Source organism: Diabrotica undecimpunctata, chromosome 2 (assembly GCF_040954645.1).
Source record: "Diabrotica undecimpunctata isolate CICGRU chromosome 2, icDiaUnde3, whole genome shotgun sequence".
Lineage (NCBI taxonomy): Eukaryota > Metazoa > Arthropoda > Insecta > Coleoptera > Chrysomelidae > Diabrotica > Diabrotica undecimpunctata.
Genome location: NC_092804.1, coordinates 35,703,522 through 35,727,182, shown reverse-complemented (window position 1 = coordinate 35,727,182; position 23,661 = coordinate 35,703,522). Strand labels below are relative to the sequence as shown.

The 23,661-nt window shown below is 34.2% G+C and overlaps 1 protein-coding gene across 3 annotated transcripts in view; it reads left to right on the top strand.

The window, feature by feature from the left end:
- Positions 1-23,661, top strand: part of vari (MAGUK p55 subfamily member vari) — a 150,434-nt gene that overhangs the window by 72,798 nt on the left and 53,975 nt on the right. Inside the window, exon 1 of one of the 3 annotated variants that reach the window (XM_072522641.1) lies at positions 7,798-8,113. The exons of the other annotated variants lie outside the window; for them this stretch is intronic. The gene's annotated coding sequence lies outside the window, so the exon portion shown is untranslated. Of the gene's footprint in view, positions 1-7,797; positions 8,114-23,661 lie in introns of those variants that run through there. 3 annotated transcript variants of the gene reach the window in all.

Below are 23,661 nucleotides of genomic sequence, written 5' to 3'. Positions count from 1 at the left end.
TGCCACCCTAAATAGCATGTTTGTATCAACACCATATCAATCTTGCAAGTTCTTCAACCATAAGGTTCTTCTTCGTCCTGGACTGCGTTTGCCTGTTATTTTTCCTTGCATGATATTTTGTAGCAACCTATATTTGGGAACTCTCATTACATTTCCGAAATACTCCAGCTTTCTCTGCTTGATGCTTTTTATGATCTCAGTAGTCTTGCTGAGACGTTCTAGTATTGTGGAGTTTCGAATCTTCTCCACCCAGGAAATCTATATTATAATTTTATACAATTATATTTATATAATTAGTTTATGAAAAGACAATAGTGATTATTATTTTTATTATTTACTTTTATTTTATGAATTTTATGAATAAAGGTAAATTTTAGTCTATTTTTTTTTAATTAATTTTAAATTAATTTTATTAATTAATATTATAGTCAATTCATAAAATAAAAACAAATGATAAAAATAGTAATATCGTATATTGATAATCAATCTTGTTTAGTTTAGCTCAAATTTAGTTGGCAAACTCCCGTACTCACGTGCTGACGTAAAAATTCTACTTCCAGTAGGGACATATGGTTTCCGGTTAGTTATCCAATTACATTGGCATTTTGCCGTATAATTTTAATACTTTTAAGTACGTTATCTTCAATTTAAACCCAACCAATGTTTGGTTTTGTGGTTAGTTATGCAAGTACTCCAAAAGTAAGTAATCTAAACCACATTTTTGCATGTAACAACTGATCAAACCACGAAGTCATATTAAATTATATTCGTAAGAAGATTTGATTTTGTCTCTCAATAGACAGAATAGAATATAATAGAAATATGCTTTATTGTCACTAAAAATTGTACAAATTTTATGGACAAAGCTTACAAAAAGTCAGAAAAATAACAATTTAAAATTTACTGAAAGTACATATCGTCAGTATCACAAAATAAAAGATATAGAATACACAATGTATATATATATATATATATATGAGATCTTTTCTTCTTTTTACATAAAGCAGCAAGATGTTGAAGAATTTGACCTATTTTGAAGAACCCTTTCTTAGATGAATTTTTTCCCTACACAAAATGTTTTCACCAGAGAGATCTACTTGGTGATTCAAGGTCACCTAGGAACATATTAGGCCAAGGTAGAAGAATGCTTATATTGATTGTTACTTTTAGGAGAATTTAAACGTCCGTTATGGGAACGGCTAGTTTGGCCAATGTAACAAGAAATACAAAACTCACAAGGTAAATAAACCACAGTTATTTATTTAAAAAAAATTTGAATGGGTAAATTTCTGCCAAATTGCATTTATTGATCTATATATCGTTTTTGGACGTATATGCATTTCCTTGTCCCTTTATCCGATGATTTGTGATGTATATTGTTTCAACATGTTTTTAACATACTCATTTCATCTTACTTTTGTTCCCTTTGCTTCCTATATTGCTACGGTCGCCAATATATTATCTAGAAGAACTTATCCCGTTTCTCATCTTGATCTAATCTTGGTTTAATGATATGATTTTTCTGTAGAAAACTTACAATGAAGTAAAGACTTCTGAGATGTTACTCTAGCATTCTTCGTATGATGACGAATGGTCATTGGTGCGTCTTGAACCAAACGATGCACAACTATTTGAATATTTCTTCTGTCAAAAACGTCATAACATATAAAAATATCGAAAATCAGGACAAACTAGAAAAATACTAAAGAGACGCTAGCTAGCAGGTCAATAAAGATAACAAAGAGGACTTGATGCTAGAAAAAACTCTATCACGATCTTGTAGAGCTGTAAATCTGTGTAATCATCACATTAGCCAATGCAAGTGTTTGTTCTGATAATATAGCTTTTGTTAAAAACATATGTAGCTTAATTGCCCGAGCTGTTCAAGACAACCTGATTCGATTTTTTATTTCAGCTCTCTGATTTTCCTTGTTAAATTTCATCATTCTATTGCCAATTTTTTGGCTTTACTATTAGAATATAAGAATATTTTTTATATCTCTTTTTATATAAATTGTCATAATTAGCTGATGATGTAATTTTATCTTATTCCGATAGTATATTAACATATTAATTGGCAATTATTATGTCTAGACAAGATTTTTATAAAACTGCAAAATAAATACAATTGTTATACCATCTTTTTAAAGCGTCCTTAATTAAATATTGTTTTAAAGACCTATAACTGTGAGTGTATAGTGTATCTATTTATTGGTGAAAGTTAAATTGTATAGTTGATCGGATAATGTACCACATTTTATAATAAACTGTAATGTTCTTTTGTGGTTAATATACAATTAACTGTATCCATCAAAGAAATTGTGGCACGTCACGTCGTGTAGTTCGGTAGTGATTTTTGTAAAAAAGAACATTTGAAAAGTACGTGTGTACCTAACCAAAGATGCTGCTGGTAGAACTGACAGTAAAACATTTGCGCGAACAACTAGAAGACCGGGATTTAGACTGCATCGGGTACAAAAAGATCCTTCAAAAAGGACTGGGGGATGTTCTCAACAAAACTGGAGATAATAACAGTCTCAGTCAGCAGAAGAAGCATTTTAACAAAAATAATTGATGGAAAATTTGAAAAACGTTTCCAAGAGATTCGATGAAACTTCTCAAATTATTAGAACAGCCGAAGCAGCTAGACTAGGAGACAAAAAGTTTGAAAATTTTCGACGAGACTTATCAAGTAATTAAAGATATGTAAATACAACAATGAAAAATTTGAAGAAGTTTCTAGAACATTTCATGAGATACAGAAAAATTTAGACGATATAGAAGAGCAGATTAAACAATTAGAGAGCATAATAACCAATAACCAATAAAAAAGTGCTGCACCAATAAATGCAGTAGTTTTAGATCCCAAAGTGAAAGAAGAATCACTAAGAGACGAAACGACACATCATATTAGATTCAAATTACCACAATTTGATGGGCAATCCTCTTTGTTCATATACCTTAGATTATTTAAAGCTCTTGCGACAACCAATATCTGCCATGAATTCTCATTATATTTCCCAAGTACTGCAGCTTACGGCTCTTCACGATGTTGATCAAAGCCGCGGTTGTGTTCATCCTCCGTAGTACTTATTCATTGGTGAATTTGTCTGTCCATGGTATCTTTAGGATCCTTCTGTATAACCATATCTCAAAAGTCTGAAGTTTTGATAAAGTTTTTGCCTTCAATATCCACGTTTCTATTCCGAACAGAAGCACTGAGTACATGTAACATTTAAGGAGACTTATATGTTTCTAGGGTGAGGTCATGGATCTTGAACACAAAGCTCATAGTCAAAAATGCACTTTTTGCCTTTCCAATGCGACATTTAATCTCTTGGGTATTGTCCCACGACTCATTGATTATAGTTCCCAATTAGTTGTACTGTCAGACACGTTCAATTCTCATTTGGTTCACATACAGATTTGCTCCAGTTATGTTTACCTTGCTGATGATCATTAGCGTGATTTTGCTGGTGTTTACATCCAGTCCATATGTTCTACTTGTTTCCGTTACTTTGTTCATTAAATTTTGAAGTCCTTCTATGGTATTGGAAAACACTATTGTATAATCTGCATACCGCAGGTATTGAGCTTGACTCCATTTATTGAGATGCCTTCATCGATATCTTTTAGAGCCTCTTCAAAAATTTGCTCTGAGTACAGATTGAATATCAGTGGTGAAATTATGCACCCCTGTCTCACCCCACTTAAGATTTTGATCTGATCTGTATATTCTCCATTTATTCGGAGCACCGAATTATTTCAATGACAATAATCTTGTATTGTTCTAAGGTCGTGGAAAAGTTTCTCGAAGTATTCTTCCCATACTTTCTTTTTATTTTCTTTGATTATGGCAGGATATCTAAAGCAAGATAATATTGTGCTGTAAATAAATAGTTTATATAAATTAAAGCCGCTCACTTTATTTAAAATCGTTACAATATCAAACTTAAAAAGTATAAAAGCAAGGATGGTTGTTAAGGTAAAAAATATTTTTAAGATAAACGAAATGATGAATAGGAAGTTCAATAAGCACGTGCTGTCCTAATAGCCACTTCCAGTGGAAGTCAAAATTTGATCAATAAAGCAAAAAATTTATTACTAAATTTACTGGACAGTTGGGACCGAGTTAAGTGATCAGAATATATCAACCTCATGATATTGATGCACAAATAATAATGAATAGTCTAGAGTATAGTTCCTATGCATAACCTTTGGTTCTGCAGGAAATTTTTAAAACATTGAACTTAAAATTACATAGTAGGTATTTCTATTTTATAGAACTATCATATCACAACATTGTTTTATATTGTATAATAAAAAGTAAATAAACAATGTTATTTTTATGATTATCATCGTGATCGATACAGTTGCATCAAGGTAATAATAGTTACTTGTTGGTGTGAACTGTTTCATTGCATTGGTGTGAATTGAAAACCTTTAAAACGAAATTTTAATAAAAACTTAACGGTATATTCTATACATATATATCTATTGTTACTTAGGTACAAAGGAGAAGTAAATTATCACCAATGGTTATATAAAATCAATAACCAATTTATCCAATCACTTGACTTTATAAACAAAATGAATTATTCCACTAGAATGAAAATGATCAACACGGCCACAATTTTACGGCTTATGATTGAAGTAGTTTTTTATATAGGTATACCATCAATAATCAATAAACATTTATATAATAAAATATGAAAACAATCAAATTCTTTGGTAGTGTTCTACTTTATATCTATTCCAATTTTTATCGAAGTGATTTACATCTCAACGTTCAAGTTTAATTTTTTCTTTTATGCGCCTTATCGCTAGTAAAATTTGGAACTATTAACTATACCAATTACCAATTTAAGCTAATCTTATTGACATTGTTCGTTTCTTTGGCCATGAATATTTACTGGTTTTCTACAGTAATCACTTTAAAATATTATTAATAAGGCTTTTGACGGCCATGATCAATTTTTGGCATCATTTAACATCATTCATTCATCATCATTCAGCTCTACACAAACAGTGGCCCGAGTGCCCGGCGTCCCTTTAATGGGACATGGGTGCGAAGAATCCCCGGGCGGAAAAATAAATTTAGTGTAAGCGATTTAAAACGCATAGCAACGTGGAATATAAGAACACTTTATGAAGCAGGAAAATTAACAACAGTCATGCTAGAAATGGAGAGATTAGACATACAAGTATTGTGCCTTTCAGAAGTTCGATGGCCAAATTCTGGAAACTACACCAAGGATAATAATACTATTTTCTACTGAGGCAAAAGCACTGGAGAACACAGTCATGGTGTTAGTATTATTATCAACAATAATTTAAAAGAGTGTATGACAAATTTCATTCCCTTTAACGAACGTATGATGCTACTTCAGCTGAAAGCCAAACCTCTAAACAAAAATCTAATCCAAGTGTATGCTCCAACATCTGATAGTAATGATGCTGAGGTCGAAAAATTCTACTCGGACTGAGAGCTGTTAACAAAAAACATAAAGAACTTCTTTTTGAGAGAGGGGTCAGGCAAGGATGCGACTTGTCTCCAACGCTTTTCAACGTGTACTCACAGGTCATATTCAGAAAAGCCTTATGGGAAAGAAAAGAGGGAATAAGAATTGGTGGAGAAATCGTAAACACCATGAGATTTGCAGACGACACGGTAATTATGACTGAGAGTATAGAAGAACTACAAACTTTACTACATGCAATAAATAGTGAATGCATTCAAATGGGACTTGACATCAACACAGATAAGACCAAATTTATGATAGTATCAAGGAGTCCAATAAATAATGAACAACTAACCCTTGGTGGACAACAAATAGAGAGAGTGACAAAATATAAATATCTGGGAGCTTACATCAACACAGAATTAGATCCAGACCAAGAGATCAGGGTACGAATAGAAATGGCAAGGTCAGCGTTCTTAAAATTCAAGCAATTGTTCTGTGACAAAAATCTGAATACTCGCTGAGGCTGAGGTTTTTTGAATGTTACGTCTGGTCCCAACTATTGTACGGGGTAGAAACATGGACTTTAAAAGCGCAAATAGTTAAGAAGCTTGAAGCCTTTGAACTTTGGATATAATGGAGAATGTTGAGAATTCCATGGACTGCCAGGGTCATCAATGAAGAAGTGCTGAGAAGGATGGGTAGAGACAAAAAATTGTTAACAATAAAAGTACGCAAGACTGCATACCTTGGACACATACTGAGGAATGATAAATATGGTCTTCTGCAGGTTATCATGCAGGGTAGAGTCGATGGCAAAAAGGGAATAAGTAGAAAGAGGAAGTAATGGCTGCGAAATATTCGAGACTGGACAAAAATGACTGTAGACGAGTTATTCCACGTTGCAAAAGACAGAGAAACTTTTAGAAATGTGGTCGCCAACCTCCGTTAATGGGGACAACATAGGAAGAAGAATAGCTCTACAACCCTTTGTTGGTCCTAATACTATTACATGATCAGTTTTCATTCCTTCCTTTTCTTCGATTTTACAGTTTCGTACTCCTAGTTCTAATCTAATGAAAAGATTTCCTCAACTTGGTCCTTAAATTCTGCTCTTGACTAATCTATCCTTCTTTCATCCAGCTTTTAACTTTATATGAGCTTTGGAGGTTACATCACAAACTGTTTATTTATGATTCGTTTATTATTGGGTATATTCAAAATTTTAAGTTTCAAAAAGCGGGTCTAGAGGACTTCGCCACTTCTCGTTATAGTAACTAGCCCAAATTGCGAAGTGCCGCGAGATACGCAAATGATAGTAGAAAAGGAAGTATAAGACGAATATGCACGTCTTAAGCAAATTCAGAACATTGTTGCCAAGTTTTGCCCGACAATTTGTTATAACTATTTTATTCATGAGAATGAGAATAAAATTCCTGTTTCTTTATTATTGTTTGCTATGGATTTTTAACTTTCAATTAATTTCAATTAAATAGTTGATTGAAAAAATAATAAAACTATATCCAAATCATGAATAAATTTAAATGGGTCACTACTGTTAGTAGGAATTTCTTATCAATGATTCTCTGATCTGCCTCTAATAGCAAGCTTTAAAAAAATTGTAGGTTCAGTTGAAGAGGATGTTCAAGTATTACGTATTGCAATTTTTGAAGATTTTTGACCCCCTCTCCCCCATGTAATGCATCGTGACGCTTTAAAAGACCCCTCTCCCCCTACCTAAACGTTACGTAACACCCAAGTGACCATTTTTACCTAAAAGTAACCATTATGTTGCAAAAAGTATCGGAAAGTCGGTAAAATAACTTTGTTATTCTTTTAATCGCAATTTTCGGTAATAATAAATAAAACAAGAGATTTTTAACTCGCCATAATAAACTTTTACTGCTAATCTTACAATGTTTTACGTTTTCCTTACTTGGCTCCATCGTTACATATATATTTGGCTTCATCTCTTATGGTTCTTATTAACTTATTATGATCCCTTATTAACCATATTATGTAGTTAAAAAGTATATAAATTTGATGTGGCGAGGTATTATAAAATATCCTGTAACATTGCTATCGAATCTTAAAATATAAATCTGAAAACTGTCATATAATACCTTTAACTATAAATACCGTTTTTAAAATTTGTTTTAAAGATACCCTTAGCTTTTTGTATTAATCCTTTTAACCCTTTATAATATAGTATTTCAATATTTACATACTACTCCACCCCTTATCCCATACACATCCACGACACTGTCGATGCATAGTCAAGAAGCCACCTCATTCGACCTCCCGCCATTCCCCTCTTTTATACCTTTTCCTAACCTAACAACAGCAAAGCAACGGGTTGTTTGAAATCGTACGTGTTTTATAAATGGACACAGTTTTCACCGTTGCCGTGTCCAGTATGATTCAGAATCAGTTCTTTCAGTTGTCAAAGGAGTTCATGAACGGCTTTGAACGGTGTTGAATTACGCTACGCGAAAAAACGGTATCGATTTTTTTGCTTTAACCATTAGCTATGACTGTTTCTGTTTTCTCCAGTTTATAAGGTGGTCTTTGAGGAATTTAAACGGTGACGTGAGTGTCTGTGACTGTGTCTTGTTTGGTTTTTACGATAGTAAACATATTTTATAGTTAAGGTTAGTATTCAATAAATATTTTGGAGATAACGTTGTTATCATTGTTTGGGTGATAACGCTATGACGCTTTTTTATGGTACATTAACTTCCATTTGATGTTTAAAATGTTAAATGCAAGAGCCACACCTGTTAGTAGAGAGTTGGGTAGGTAACAAAACAAATCATCGCCGTTGGCCAGTGTCGTGCTTACAGAATTTAATAATTTTGTAAACAATGATTTATTCTTTTAGGTCCTTTAGATTAACGCTATTAAATGTTGGAAAATACTGACGGTTTACAATTGTACAAATATTTTAGAATCATTAGTGTATACTGTATAGTTATCGCCTAAAATTGTTTCATGCTAAAGTCATTTTGTGTTCTCTTCATTGTATCCTTTTGACAGTTTACTTACATTTTATAAATATCTGTAATAATTTATTCCTTATCGTATCCGCATACTTTTTTCATAAGTTCTACTCAGTTATCTTATTTTCGGTGACACCTAATCGCCACACTAATTTGTCTATACGCTGATCCACTTCTAGTCTCTTGCCTTTCCGATTTGATTACATCAATCCAGCACTTTCTTGGATGTTCCTTTTTTCTATGTTCTCTAGGCTTCCACGATAAGATTTGTTAGGATAATATTTATTTCGCACTTCGTTTGTTTTTAATGTAGTGTGTTCTGTTATTGTATTGAATACTACTATTACTATTGACATACTGAAAGCGAATTATCCAAGGAAAGGTAGAAGGTCGAAGATCACGAGGACGAGGAAGATCTCCAACAAGATAGGTCAATAAAATTACAGGCATATGCATGAGTTAAAAGAAATGACCAGATACAGAGATCTTTGAGGGAGTTATTGCATATTTGACTGGCATTAATTCGCATATCATTTCTTACGCTTTCTCGTCTCGATCTTCCTGCCGACTTTCCCTAAAAATGCATTTCCACATTCTTACATTATTCGATAACGTAATTCCTTTTTTTTTGAGTACATCTTTATCTTTATTATGTAATTGCTTTGTCAAGTGCACATGTCATGTGATATAGTCCCGCATATTTTTGTAATCTCTAGAGTGACATATTTGTTGTCCGATTTGAAGCAGTAGGTTTTATTGTATTTCTCCTAAACACAATTATTTCATTTTTTTTTTGTATATTTACGTTTAAGCTTCAAATCTGATATTCATTGACAATCTGGACGTCATATATTTGATGTAGTAGTCAAACACTAAAAGTATTTGTGCAGATCGATCGATTTTTTTAGAGAAGTAAGTTCAAAAATAAAAATAGCCATTATGATTGCCAACCTCCATAGGGAGACGGCACTCTAAGAAGAAAAAAAGCATTTGGTCATTTGCGAAGCACAAAGTCATCATATTGTTGTCTAGGGATATTCCCTGGTTTCTTTCCACATTTTGTCTTCCAGGACATTAGTACTTGTTGGAAATAGTTTTGAAATAAAGTAGTTAATAGACAGCAATTATGATTCAATCCTTTATTGGTGTGAAAACCATACAAGATGTTATTTCTGAATTTAAACTGAGCAGAGTCTTTAAACGTCTTCGATCTCTTTGCATTTCTCTTCAAAGTATTTTTCTTTTGCCTGCTTTATCATCTTCCTGATCTCGTGGTTTATCTCTCTGTATTTATTGTTGCCTTTGTTTTTAAATTGTCTCCGTTGTTCCATCATATTGAGTATCTCGTCATTTATCCATTCTTCTTTTCTTCTTGTGGAAGTCTTTAGTATTTCTTTACAGGGTTCCAGTAGACAATGTTTGAGTCGATCCCAGTACTCGTCAATATCATTGGTGTTTGTGTTCAATTTGCTGCAGTTCAGATGCAGTTCATGTTGGAGGCATTCTTTTACTTTAAGTTCTTTAAGTTTTTTTTTGTGTCTATTGTATGGATTATTTGATGTCTTTTAATATTTTTAAGGGTGAGTGTAATCTTGGCGATAAGTGGATTGTGATCTGAGGCCACGTCTGATCCAGGATATGCTTTCACGGCGTTAACAGCATTACTTTAACAACATTATTTGCCAGAGTTGTCTTATTTCGTAACATATTTATTTACTAAATATATTATTTAACACTCTTTTAACCTAGTTGATAAGTGAATCATCAAGTCTTTATTACTATGTGGGTTCAGCTTTCCTGATTAAATTTCTCTAGCAAGTTCGCCAAAGTTTCTATCTTGAGCCATACCAACATTAACCTATTTATATACATATCTGGCTTAAGCATCTTATTCCAATCTTAATTAGTTTGCCTCTCCTTCTTTCAAAAACTTAAAACTCAGTAATCCTTCATAGTGGGTGGTTATTATTTTGATGTTAAGTAACTGCGTTCTGACCATCTTAAACTATCATCTCTCATTTTATCATTAGTTGGGAACACAGATTTTCCCTAAATAATTCATCATTGGATTCATATAAGGGTTGTTAGACATTCAAAACAAATAAGTAAAACAAAAACAAAATGTTAATTGAAGACCAATTATTAACTTTAGCAGTGTTATAATGCAATATTTATTATTTAAAAGTGAGAATCATATTGATTTGGAGATTAAGAAATCTCCAAATCAATACGACGTTTAACAATATAGTCCAGGCGTCAGAGATTTAACCTCATTATACGAACAAGCTGACTTTGACGACTGAGAATGACAATTTTGGGACCCCAAAAAAGATACAAAAAAGTTTGCCACTCGTACCCCCGAGCTTCACCCTAAAAGTCCCCTCATAGAGAGGGAAAAATTGGAAAACATCGATTTACCAAGAGTCTAAAGGTGAATTTACAACAGGACATTTAAGTAACAGCTTTATAGAAACTGAGTTCATCTGTGGCAAAATGCAAAAATTGCATACGAAAGCTGCACTTTTCACATATTTAAAACGCATTTTGATTTTTTTTCGATAGGACACTCCGATTAAAAGATATTGACTTTTGTACTGTCGAGGTAATACAAATTTTATTTAAAAAATTGATTTCACGCGTGTAACCGACATTCAAAATCGCGGGTCGCTTTCAGTGTTGTTTCTGAGAGAAATGTTCATTCTACACAAAAAGGACTAATAAACATTTTTTTTCAAAATTATCGATGTTTTCGGTTTCAAACTTTCCTTATGAGAGGGGATTTTAGAGGGAAGCCTGGGGTAGGAATTGCAAACTTTTTTTTATCTTTTAGAGGTTAAGGTGCTACAATTGACATTCTCAGCAAAATTCAACTTGCTTGTATGATGTTTTGAGTTTCAGTGGAATTTTCGTCCCTGACGAGTGGAGTTTAGAACAGCAAGAGCGTTGATCAAACTTTTGAATAAAGATTTGATTAGTTTTAAGATAATTTCCAAAGTATTTGAGCTTGTATTAATTAATTCAATGGTACGTTTGGTCTATATATAAATGAAAGCAAAACAAAATATATGGAGTGCACAAAATCGAATGATCATGAGAATCTGAAGGTAGACAACCATACCTACAAATATACCTCCACTTTTCCCTACCTAGGCTCAATAATAAATGACAACAACATCAGCCAAGAAATACAAGCACGGATTCTTAGCAGTAATAAGTGCTTTTATGCATACAAAGACTTAATGAAAAGTAAGTTACTGAATCGTGAGTCTAAGCTGAGAATCTACAAAACAATAATTAGACCAGTGGTCACATATGGATGTGAAACGTGGACCCTCTCAACCACTGATGAAAATCAACTGAGAATATTTGAGCGCAAAATACCAAGGAAGATATTTGGACCAATCCAATGCAGCGGTGGTTCGTGGAGAATTAAAATGAACCACGAGCTGGATGAACTAATGCAGAGCGCAGATATTGTCCGATTTGTAAAGTCACAAAGACTAAACTGGCTTGGTCACCTAGAAAGAATGCCAGATAATCGAGCTGTAAAAGTAGTCCAGAGATGGAAGATCCAAGGAAACAGAACAAGAGGAAGGCCCCGTAAAAGAAGAAGAAGATTAATTAATTCAATACATTTTACCTTTCATAGGTATATTTTATATATTTTATTACATACTTATATCTTTATTACAGGGTATTAGGCTTGGGCTGCCTAATCTTTTATGACGATCTTTTTCGTGATTTCCTTTGACCTTGTTATTATATTATTAATATATTGTTTATAGTATATTCGTTATATTTATAGGGATTAGGCTTTGTCTATTCTGTCTTCAGAAGGATATTATCGCGAGTCTTCCTAAATCATTCTGCTTCCTTTTGAATTTCAATCTAAGTAGGTACTTAATACTTTTTTTAGTCTTCCTTTTTTTTGTAATTTATTTATTTTTATAATTAGCTTCTGGTATTTTATCGGGTACTTATAGCTAGCTCATTACGTATGTGTTTATTTCTGTTTGGATCTTTTGTGCAGCCTTTAACTCTTAGAAATCTTATTTCTGCTGCGTGTTTCGTGTTTTTTATCATTTATCAAACATTCACTCATGGATATATGGGTAAAGATAGAGAAATGGTTTGATAGAACATAATAATTGTGCCCTTCATTGTTTTATGATGTGGTGATTTATTTATTGTACCATATTATATTATTTATAGTATCATAAGTTGTATCTCATTTTAACTACTTGATCCATTTATTACGATAATTATTTTTACTGGAAATGCCTGGAAATACATTTTTAAGAATGTATTGTCTATACTTGGATTAGGAATATATTGCTAACTGAACAACTCAATGGCCTTCCTAAACAAATCAGGAGTCATAAAAACCTTAAGAGCGTAGGCGCAAAATTTCGGGCCAATGCTTTTTAAATGCATTAATTTTTTTCGAATCCTGAGGAAACTAACAAATATTTTTGAAAAATTTAAACGCAGAATGAAAGATTACATTATTACCGAGGGCCGAAAGTCCCTTATAATAAACAAAAGGTTTTTTTGAATGAGATATTTGAAATTCAAAATCACACTAAATTTTCTCTTTTTTTCACCCCTGTAACTTATTAAAATAAACATTATAGAAGTTTTCAGGGACTTTCGGCCCTCGGTAATAATGTATTCTTTCATTCTGCGTTTAAATTTTTCAAAAATATTTATTAGTTTTCTCAGGATTCGAAAAAAAAAGAATGCATTTAAAAAGCATTGGCCCGAAATTTTGCGCCTACGCTCTTAACGCATCATGCTACACGAATATTGTAAACCGGGATATTTGGTAGAAGACATACTTCTAGAATTAGCGTTGAAACAGAACGATTAGGCTTCAAGACACATAAAGCACCATATACTAAAAATGCTGCAGATCGAATAGGAAAAAACCACTCCAGGAATTTACTTGTAGTCGTGGTTCAATGTATACTGGAACAATTAATCGTAGTGTAAAGATTCCACACCCTGAAAAAAATGATCTTTTACATCTGATCATTCAGGGAAAGATCCAAGGTAATCGTGGTCCTGGTAGAAGAATAACATCATGGCTGAAAAATCTAAGGCAATGGTATGGAAAATCAACTACATCGTTATTTAGAGCGGCTGTCAATAAAGTCACGATAGCGAATATGGTAGCCAACATGATATCCAACGATCGATAACAGTCATGGAACTAGAAGAAGAAGAAGTAAAGATTCGTTTGACTAAACACAGGAATTATGTAAGTATTGCCTTGGTCAATGCGAAAAATCAGCCTTGATAGGATACAAAATCACACAAGTCGACCACAGAATTTTAGTTGAAAGGCACATGTGCTTGAAGGAATACCATTGTAATATGTGTAAAAAAACTGGAAGCATTTGAGATATGGTGTTATCGCAGGATTCTTGGAAACTTGTAGTTTTATTTATTATGTATAAACAAAAAGCATACTGGAGTACTTTGGTCACACATTACAAACTTATAACTACCAACTAAAATGATAATCGAAGGAGAAATCGAAAGAAAGTTCGAAGACACCTTTCCTTGCTCAAGAATGAGTAGTTGTGAGTCAATACAATGCTTCATTAGAACAGCATTGGACAAAATTCAAACTGCTCTGATGATAGCCAATGTTCTAACAGAGTATGGCTCGTGATGACGGTGTTAATGTGAATCTTAACAATGCATATTTTACTATATATAGTTGTATTTCGCCGCGAAGGTGTTAAGATCGGTGGTGAAATTATTAACAACATCAGATACGCCGATGACACCGCAATAGTGGCAGAGAGTCTAGAAGATCTTCAAACCCTGTTGAATGCTGTAAACAACGAATGCACTGAAAAGGGCTTAACAATCAACGCAAAAAAAACAAAATGGATGGTGGTCGGAAAAATTAATATCGAAGACTCAGTACTAAGATTAGATAACAAAATCCTGGAAAGGGTGGAACACTTTAGATATCTGGGTAGCTGGATTGACTGCAGGGTTGAAAGTGACGAGGAAATTTCGACCAGAATAGAACTCGCACGGAAAAACTTTAATAACTGGCGTTCTGTATTATGCAGTAGAAGTCTGTCGTTGACCACACGTCTAACAGTATTGAAGTGCTACGTCTGGTCCACTTTGTTCTATGGATGTGAAACCTGGACAACAAAAATAAAAAATCTTAACAAATTAGAAGCGTTTGAGTTATGGTGTTACCGTCGCATGCTCAGAATCCCGTGGACAGCACACATATCTAACGAACGCGTGCTAGAGACCGTGCACAAAGAGCGAGAATTGATCAACATCATCAAAATGAGAAAGGTCCAATACTTCGGTCATATAATGAGAGGACCTAAATATCGCTTACTCCGGTCAATCATTCAGGGCAAAATCGAAGGAAAACGTTGGGTCGGAAGAAAACAACTGTCCTGGCTGCGTAACATTAGACAATGGACAGGTCGAACGGAACTGTTTCATCTAGCTGCCGACCGAAAATAATTTCATCAGCTTGTCAATATGACGATAGCCAACGCTTGAATACAAGCACGGCACACAAAAAAGAAGTTGTATTTCTTGTAGAACTCATTAGCCAGTTGTTTATAGCAAAATTTCTATATTACTAATCACAAATATATGTTGGGTTTGCTGAGATGATTACTTATAATGTTATAATAACTAAATACGTAACGATACCGTGTTCCTTAAATACTATTTGTTGTATGTTGTATTATAAGTAGATTATCCATTTATTCATACTATTCTTCTCAAAAATATTTATAAAAATTAAAAAATTTCAATAAATTCTACTGTTTTATCTTTATATTTCATAAAAAATTCTATGGACCAAGTGTTTTGTTTGTGATACCATAGCAACCCCAATATAACACTGCTGAATTAATCGACCCTTTAGATAAACATCACAGCTTGAAAGTTTTGGAAGTTTTTTATTACTCTTTTACACACTAATCTTCAAGTTTGTATTTTAACAGATTGGTGTAATTGACATAATCAACTATCAAAATCGATATTAGGTTTATTTTTAGTTTATTTTATCCACGGAACGAAAAATATACCATAGAAAGATAAGTTATTAGCGATTTATTAAGTTACTTAGTGATATATCCTTTTTTATTTCTTTGTTTTATACTTACGTTAGTCCGAGTGCACAATAAAGATGATCCTGCATGCGAGGTGGAAGTTTGTTTTTCGTATTGTTTTGCAAAATGAAGTTTAACCGTGACAGTAATAATTATATTTAAATAAATCCAAAAAAAAAAAACTACAACAAACAATATAACGATAGACTAGAACGAAGCATGCGAAGAACCTTTCCAACCTACCTTAAACATTTTCGATAGGATTTAAGTCGTAACTAGTGGTAGGCCCATTTTTTGATTGAATTCCTCGCTCTTATAAAAAACTTATGGTAATAGTGAAGTGTGTGGTATGAAATTCGACCCCACACCATAAGCTGCAGAGAAGGGTTTCAGGTTAGAACCTATTCGTTTGGATGGAAATATATAGGTCATGAATTTACGTAAGAGCAGTTTGAAGATCATTGGATAGAACTAAAAATTGCTTTAGAGTGGTTTTCCTTTTATGACCTCTGTCTCTGTATAACGATGAATAACAGGCGCACTGAGATCAAACATTTTTAGTAACGTTGCTAATGTGAAATCCATTCCCAATAAAAAAAAACACCACCAGCATATCTAGTTTACGAAGATGCTGTATTTTTATTTTATTTTGGTAATATCTAATCTGACTTTCCAACGTTTAGTTACTGTTGTCGTACCTACCACATCACTATATGATTATTTTGTCTACCTTGTTTTTGGTGGTACTTTTAATTGTTAGTCACATCTGTAGAATGAATAAGTTCTTACTTATGTGTATGTAATGTGTATTAATTCACTAGGAGAACTAGATTATAGTATATTTCACGCTTTTTTTGTCTGGTTTAATTGGGTGTCAATAATTTTCGCCTTTTTGCTATTGAGCCATATCGAGGAAGCAAATTCAGCCGCCGAGTATACAAGTCCGAGAGCGGATGATCTGAGTACGAAGGCTGAGGACCCCCATATGGTGCCACATAGCTTTGGATTATTTCGCGTTTCAGTTTTGCTGCCGTTCTTTGAGGTGTTCTTTAAAACCTAATGTCCTATCCAGGGTCACTTTAATATATTTTGGTGTTGAGTTATGAGTGAGTAATTTGTTTTCAAAGTGAACGCAGAGTTTTTTGTTGGCTTGGGTATTATTCAGATGGAAACAGCACACTTCGGTTTTCATTGTTTGCAGGGATTTGCGGATTAGTTTGCAGATTAGTCCTTGTCTCCAGACAGTATCGTATGCAGCTGATAGGTCAATGAAAATAACGGATGTTTTTTTGCTTTCTTTGAAAACCTGCTTCAATATGTGTTGTTAGGGATAGGATCTGATCTGTGTATCTGCGGTTCGGTCTGAATCCTGCTTGCTCAATAGGTATTAATTTAAATATGTTTCTACTAATTCTGTTGTAGATTAAGCTTTCCAACAGTTTATAGACAGCTCAGCAGTGCAATCGGTCGGTAGTTTTGTACTGATCATTTGCCATTCCTGTTTTTAATATGGCTATAATGGAGGCCTTTTTTAGTGAATGGGGGATTTCTCCTGATTTTAACATATCTGTATAGAAATTAGCCAGTCATTTCCTAGCATATTTGCCACAGTGGAGTAAAAATTCTGGATGGATTTTATCGGAGCCGGGTGCCTTTCCAGACTTAATTTCTGATATTGCTGAAATAATTTCTTTTGGAGTAAACTCGTCAGAGTATTCAGATGTAGGCGGGCATGCAGATTTTAGTATTTTTAGTTCTTGTGTGGTGTGATCACGATCTCTAGGTGCTCTTGAGGTTGCTATAATGTGGGAGGTCACTCTGTTGGGAGCTATTGATACTTTGTCTCTAGTTGGAAATCTGCTACTACCAAGTTTTATAACTAAAGACCAGGATTTTCTGCTTGATTTACCAAAGTCTAATTTTTCCACAGTTTTCATCCATTTTTGTCGTCTGGCTGCATCCAAACTGTGCATTAGTTCGTCCGCAATTTCTCGGTCTTGGCTTTCGTTGTATTCTTAATACAAACTCTCACATTTTTCATCCCATCCTAGGACATACTCTTTACGATATCCTCTGGGTATAGTTTTTTTCGCTGTAGAGATAGCCGCGCCAACTAATCTCATGTAGTTTGCACGTGTTGGGGTTATCCATCCCAGACATTTGTCCAATTTCTCAGTAAAAGTTAGCATAATCATTGTTTCTCGTAAACGGTTGTAGCAATAAATTGTTTCTTGGCGTAAAACTTCGGCAATAAATCAGCAATCAATTATTTGCGGTTCGCCTTTTGGCCGATATCTCGGTTTTCCGGGGATGTGTTTTGAGCTAGGGGACGATGGGGTAGCTTTTGGAGATTGGTTAATATACCAATCAACACGGGCCCTCTACCCCCTTTCCTTAAAATTAAAGTTAGCATACCCACTTTTTCTCGGAAATGGCTACAGCAATAAATTTTTCTTTCCGTAATAAATTAGCAATAAATTACAGTGTTGGTCTAAATTCGGCCTTATAAAATGGATATGCTAACTTTACAGACATGATAGATACAAAGATTTCAAGATCTGTATATTATCGTTAATGTTTGTAATTCTAAGTACCCTTTTCAATCAATGCTCGCTTTCTTTTTCTGGTATATAATTTGCTATAATACACTCAGGTGCAAAAAAATCGATCCATTCCTTATTTCTTATTTATATTTGAAGTTGTATAATTTTAGAGACATTAAATTACGTATGTAAATTTAGGTGTACCCTCGTATACGAGAAATAAAATAATATTTTTAATATTGCTTTTTATATTTCTTAAAACAAATTGGTATTTCAGGTTTTTGTCAAAAAGGGTCTGAAGCAAGTAGATATTTATTGAATGTTGTTTTTAATTCAACAATACTAATAGTGTAGTGATTTTATTTTCAAAACGTGTTATATTTTTATTTAATTATCCTTCCTAAATGTCTCTAACTCCGACAGATGCTGCAAGGGCGGTGACTTTAGTTCAAGATGGTCGTAGCCAATATTATGCAGCTGAAATGTTGGGTGTTAGTCGATCTTCGGTTCAAAGAGCAGTTCGGCGTTTTAGCGACACCGGTAACTTCACAAGAAGACCAGGATCAGGTCGTAGAAGGGTAACATCCGAAAGAGATGATCGATTTCTGGTCTCATCATGTTTGAGAAATCGGCATCTAACTTCAGTTGAACTGGCAAATCGTCTGAGCGAAGTGAGAAATGGTAAGCACATGGACAGTTCGTCGACGACTTGTAGAAGGTAATTTATTATCCAGAAGGCCAGCCCTATCTCCAATATTATCCATAGAACATCGCAGAGCTCGCCTTGCTTTTGCAAGAGAACATGAAAACTGGAGTGATGCAGATTGGAGCAATGTATTGTTCTCAGATGAGTCCAGATTTTGTCTAAAGTCACCAGACAGCCGAGAAAGAGTTTGGAGAAGACACGGAGAGCGATATTTTCAATGTAATATTGCGGAAAGAATAAGTTATCGGGGGGGCTCCGTTATGGTTTGGGCTGATATCAGTTCAGAAGCCCATACTGATTTAGTTATTGTAGCAAAAGTTTCTATGACTGCTGCAAGATACATAACAAGTATTTTAGATCAGCATGTGGTACCTTTTGCTCCTTTCGTTGGACCTAATTTTATTTTTATGGACGACAACGCGCGTCCTAACCGTGCTAGAATCGTCAACCAATATATAGAGGAGGTGGGAATTGTCCGTATGAACTGGCCAGCTTGCAGTCCCGATCTCAATCCCATAGAACATCTATGGGATATGATGGGAAGACGTCTTCGAGCACGAGTACCCTGTCCAAACAACTTTATGGGACCAATTGGATCAATTTGATATCCAGAGGTTAATTGCCTCAGTGCCTAGACGTGTACAGGCTGTTATAAGGGCCCGAGGGGGAAACACTAGATATTGATTTATTATCAATGTTTTTCTTAATTTCGGAAAGTCTTGAATATTGTATTTTTGAGTTTTGGCGTATGTTTCTATAAATAAATGATTTTTTTGGATAATCTGTAAACGTTATTTTTATCTAACATATACTTTTACATATATACCTGATTTAAAACTAATATCTTCAAACGTTTTCTTTTTTCAGCAAATAATACCCATGGATCGATTTTTTTGCACCTGAGTGTATATTTCAACATATTTTCAACATTGCACCACTTGGTTTCGTTCTAAAAATATATCTTTTATACATAAAATGCTAATATCCAAGCAATATTTAGCACATTAAAGTAACTTATTGTTTTTATGATTAGCATATTTCTAAACGAATAATAAGAGCACGTTCGGTGTAATCACCTTAAAAACAACGGCAAAAGCATGTTTCAATTGTAAATCAGGTGTTAAAATCGTATTATAACGACTCCACGAACTCAATAAATCATATGTATGCTATTGATAGCGATGTAAGGTTGAACTGCAGTTTTAAAAGCACGTTAATTAATACTTTATGCATTTTTATGGGTCAACAAACATTTTATGTTATTAGTAAACTAACATTAATGATGTTAATGAATGAAATAAAACAAGCGGTATGTCTATTTTTAATGCAAATACTTTTTGTCTCGTAAAATATATGATCGAATGCAGATTTTCATGGTACTTTTTTTTAAATGTTGTAAATTATACTAATAATAATAATCTTCAAGTACTGTGACTTCATACTGATTTAAAGATCATTTTCTAGGTATTCAGTATTTGTATAAGAAAGCGTGGATAACTTCGTTGCATACTTCTCTCCATTATCATCATCCACTTTAGGCACGTCCATTGAAATGTTTGCAAGAAATGCATTTTTATGCTTTAGCGAGCATTTTTCAGACGACTCAATTTTATTTTTTTGATGTATTTGGGGGTATTAAGTTCAAGTTTGTGGGGTCGCCACCGTTTTCCATCGTCCGCAATTTTGGAAAAAGTGGTGCAAAGGGTTTTCGCGGTGTATCTCATAAACTAGCAACCTTACAGAAAATTTTATGAGACAATATTTGTGGCAAATTAAATTGTCTACAAATTTATTCCTATTACATTTTATGGTAATGTGGAAAATAATAGAAACAGTAAGCGAATACATCTACCTGGGACAGATAATGAAAATTAACAAAGAAAATCAAACTGCCGAAATTACCAGAAGAATAAGGTTAGCGTGGGCAGGAGTTGGAAAACTGAGTTGGATCTTGAAAAGCACTAAAATAGAACAGTATTTGAAAACCAGAATTTACGATTAATGTATCCTCCCTATACTCACGTATGGTTCACAGACGTGAACACTCACCAAGTCCAATATGGATAAAATAGTAAAGACACAAAGAGCGATGGAAAGATCAATGCTCGGGGTGAGACTTATAGACAAAAAACAAACAAATGGATTAGAAGCAAAACGAAAGTAAAAGACGCAGGAGAACATGCTGGCAAATTAAAATGGAGCTTCGCAGGACACAATGCCCTACTGAAGGATAAGAGATGGATCCACGAAATACAACAGTGGAGGCCATGGTTAGGAAAGAGAAGCAGAGGAAGACCACAAATTAGATGGGCTGATGATATTAAGAAGATCGGAGGACACAACTGGAAGCAAGTGGCGCAAAATAGAAGACACTGGATTGATTTGGGGGAGGCCTATGTCCAAAGTTGGATTACTGAAGGCTGAAGAAGAAGAAGAAGTGGAAAATAAAAAAGTTATAAACAAAAATAACTAAAAAATATTAAACACATTTTTTTTGGAGCTTATAACCTTTTTTCTGGTCATTTTACAATAAAATGACATTAGAGCAATATTATAGAGGGTTTTTTAACGAATAATTTCTTACAAATTTGATAAATTTGTACGTAATACCAATCATCATCATCATCATCCAGCCCCGTTTTCACATCCATTGTTGGATATAGGCCTCCTCCAAACGTCTCCAGTTCTCTCTATCTCTAGCTGCTGCAATCCAGTTTGTTTCTATTCTCCTTAGGTCGTCGGTCCATCGGGTGGGTGGTCTGCCTCGACTTCGCTTGTCGGCTCTTGGTCTCCACTCCGATAATCTCTTCGTCCATCTTCCGTCTTCCATTCTAGCAACATGTCCAGCCCACCTCCACTTTTGTTTATTGATTCGCAGTATAATATCGTCAACGCCAGTTCGTCGGCGTATCTCCTCATTTCTCACGCGATCTTTCAAGGTCAGACCCAGCATTGATCTCTCCATTCGCCTTTGTGTTACCCTCAGTTTTTCGGCAGTAGCTTTCGTTAAAGTTAGGGTCTCTGCTCCGTAGGTCAAGACTGGTAGGATGCATTGGTTAAATGCCTTCCTTTTCAGGTGAATTGGAGTATTTGTTTTAAAAATGTCTCTCATCCTTCCATATGCCGCCCATCCCAACGTGATTCGTCTATTTAGCTCGCAGGTTTGGTTGTCTCTGGTTATTCTGATTTCATGACCCAAGTATGTGTATTTATCGATTAATTCTACCTTGTTGTTATTGATCTGTATCTCTTCGCTGGGAACCACATTGGTCATCATTTTGGTTTTCTCGAAATTTATCTCCAGCCCAGTTTCTTGTAGTATGTAATTCAGTTCTTGGAGCATGTCTTTTTTCTCTCCCAGATTATCTGACAGAAGCACGATATCGTCCGCAAAACGTAGATGGTTTAATCTTTCTCCATCGATGGATATTCCTTTCTGTTGCCATGTTAGTCTTTTAAATGCATACGCATACGTAATACCAATACTCGTAGGAATATGATAAAAACGAACCATTATGCTTTGTTTAATATTATATAGTTATTTTTATTCACATAATTTATCATTTTATTAACATTCCTTCATTATTATTAATTTAATATCTACCCTTTTCTCCACCGCCTATGAGGTAGAGACTGCGCGTTTTTTTACGTGGTATCTCCAGTAGGCCTTATCCACGGACATATTTTTCAGGCGGGTTATTTAAAAAGTTGTTTTCCAGTTATTGTTTTTCCATTTTCTTTGATGGTCTTGGCCGTGGTTCAGGAGCTAATTCAGTTTCGGAGTTGAATGCTTGCGAAATAACGGGAGTTGGAATTGGCGTCATTGTGGGTAATTCATCTTCTTCATTTTCTTCGATTAATTTTTATATTCTCATGAAGTTACTTCAGGTTTCATGAGAACAATTGAAGCATATTCCTCAGCATTTGAGTTTTCCTGGCATCTGAAGAAAATAAATTTCAGAAGTTCGGGGGTTTTGGTAGTTTGGATTGGTATCCAAATTTCTCCATTCTTTTTCCAGCCCCAGTCTTCAGGATCACAGTGTTTTTTCGAGCTACGACTGAAGCTGGTAATGATCTTGGAGACTGTGTATGTTAAATGTATTTTTGGTCATTGTCTTGGCGAATCGTTTGTATCCCATGCTTTACAGAGAATCAAAGAATAATTTTCACCATATAAAGAGATGAAAAAACGTTCTCCCAAGACAGTGAGTAAAGATAATACAACTTTCTCACTGAGAAATAATGCTGTTCCGCTAGCTAACTCAGGATGTAAAATTTTGATGAATTTAAGTGTGCCGATCTTGTAAGCTACTGATGTGTCGTATCCTGAAAAAGTATGGAGAAACTGCAACTTCTCTGCAATGATGTCGCCGTATATAAAACTTGAAGGACAGTATAATTGATCCGGCTTAGACCCTTTTGAAGGTTTAAAAGAAATTTCTCTTAAGATAATGTTGGTCTGGTGCTTTTATTAAACATTATATCTGTCGATTGGTGCTTTTTCGGACTACGCAGTCAAATATTATACTTGCAGATACTCTATAGCTTTCTTGTACATACCCAACATACTTAGCAAAAATGTTGTTCAAAGACAAAATCTGACCTTACACGTGGCCAAATATGTAGCATAATAATTGAAAGAAGAAGTAGAGGGGGAAGAAACAGCTGAAACTTCTAGGACAAACATTTATAAACATAAAAACTTTTCTACCTGTTGAAGAATCTCATAAAATTGGTAAATGAATTGGTAAAAACCAATGATATTATTATTCTAAGTTTTGTGGAGGCGGAAAGGGTCGATCATTAATTTATAATAACGTAGGTAAAAACCCTCTAATATTGCTC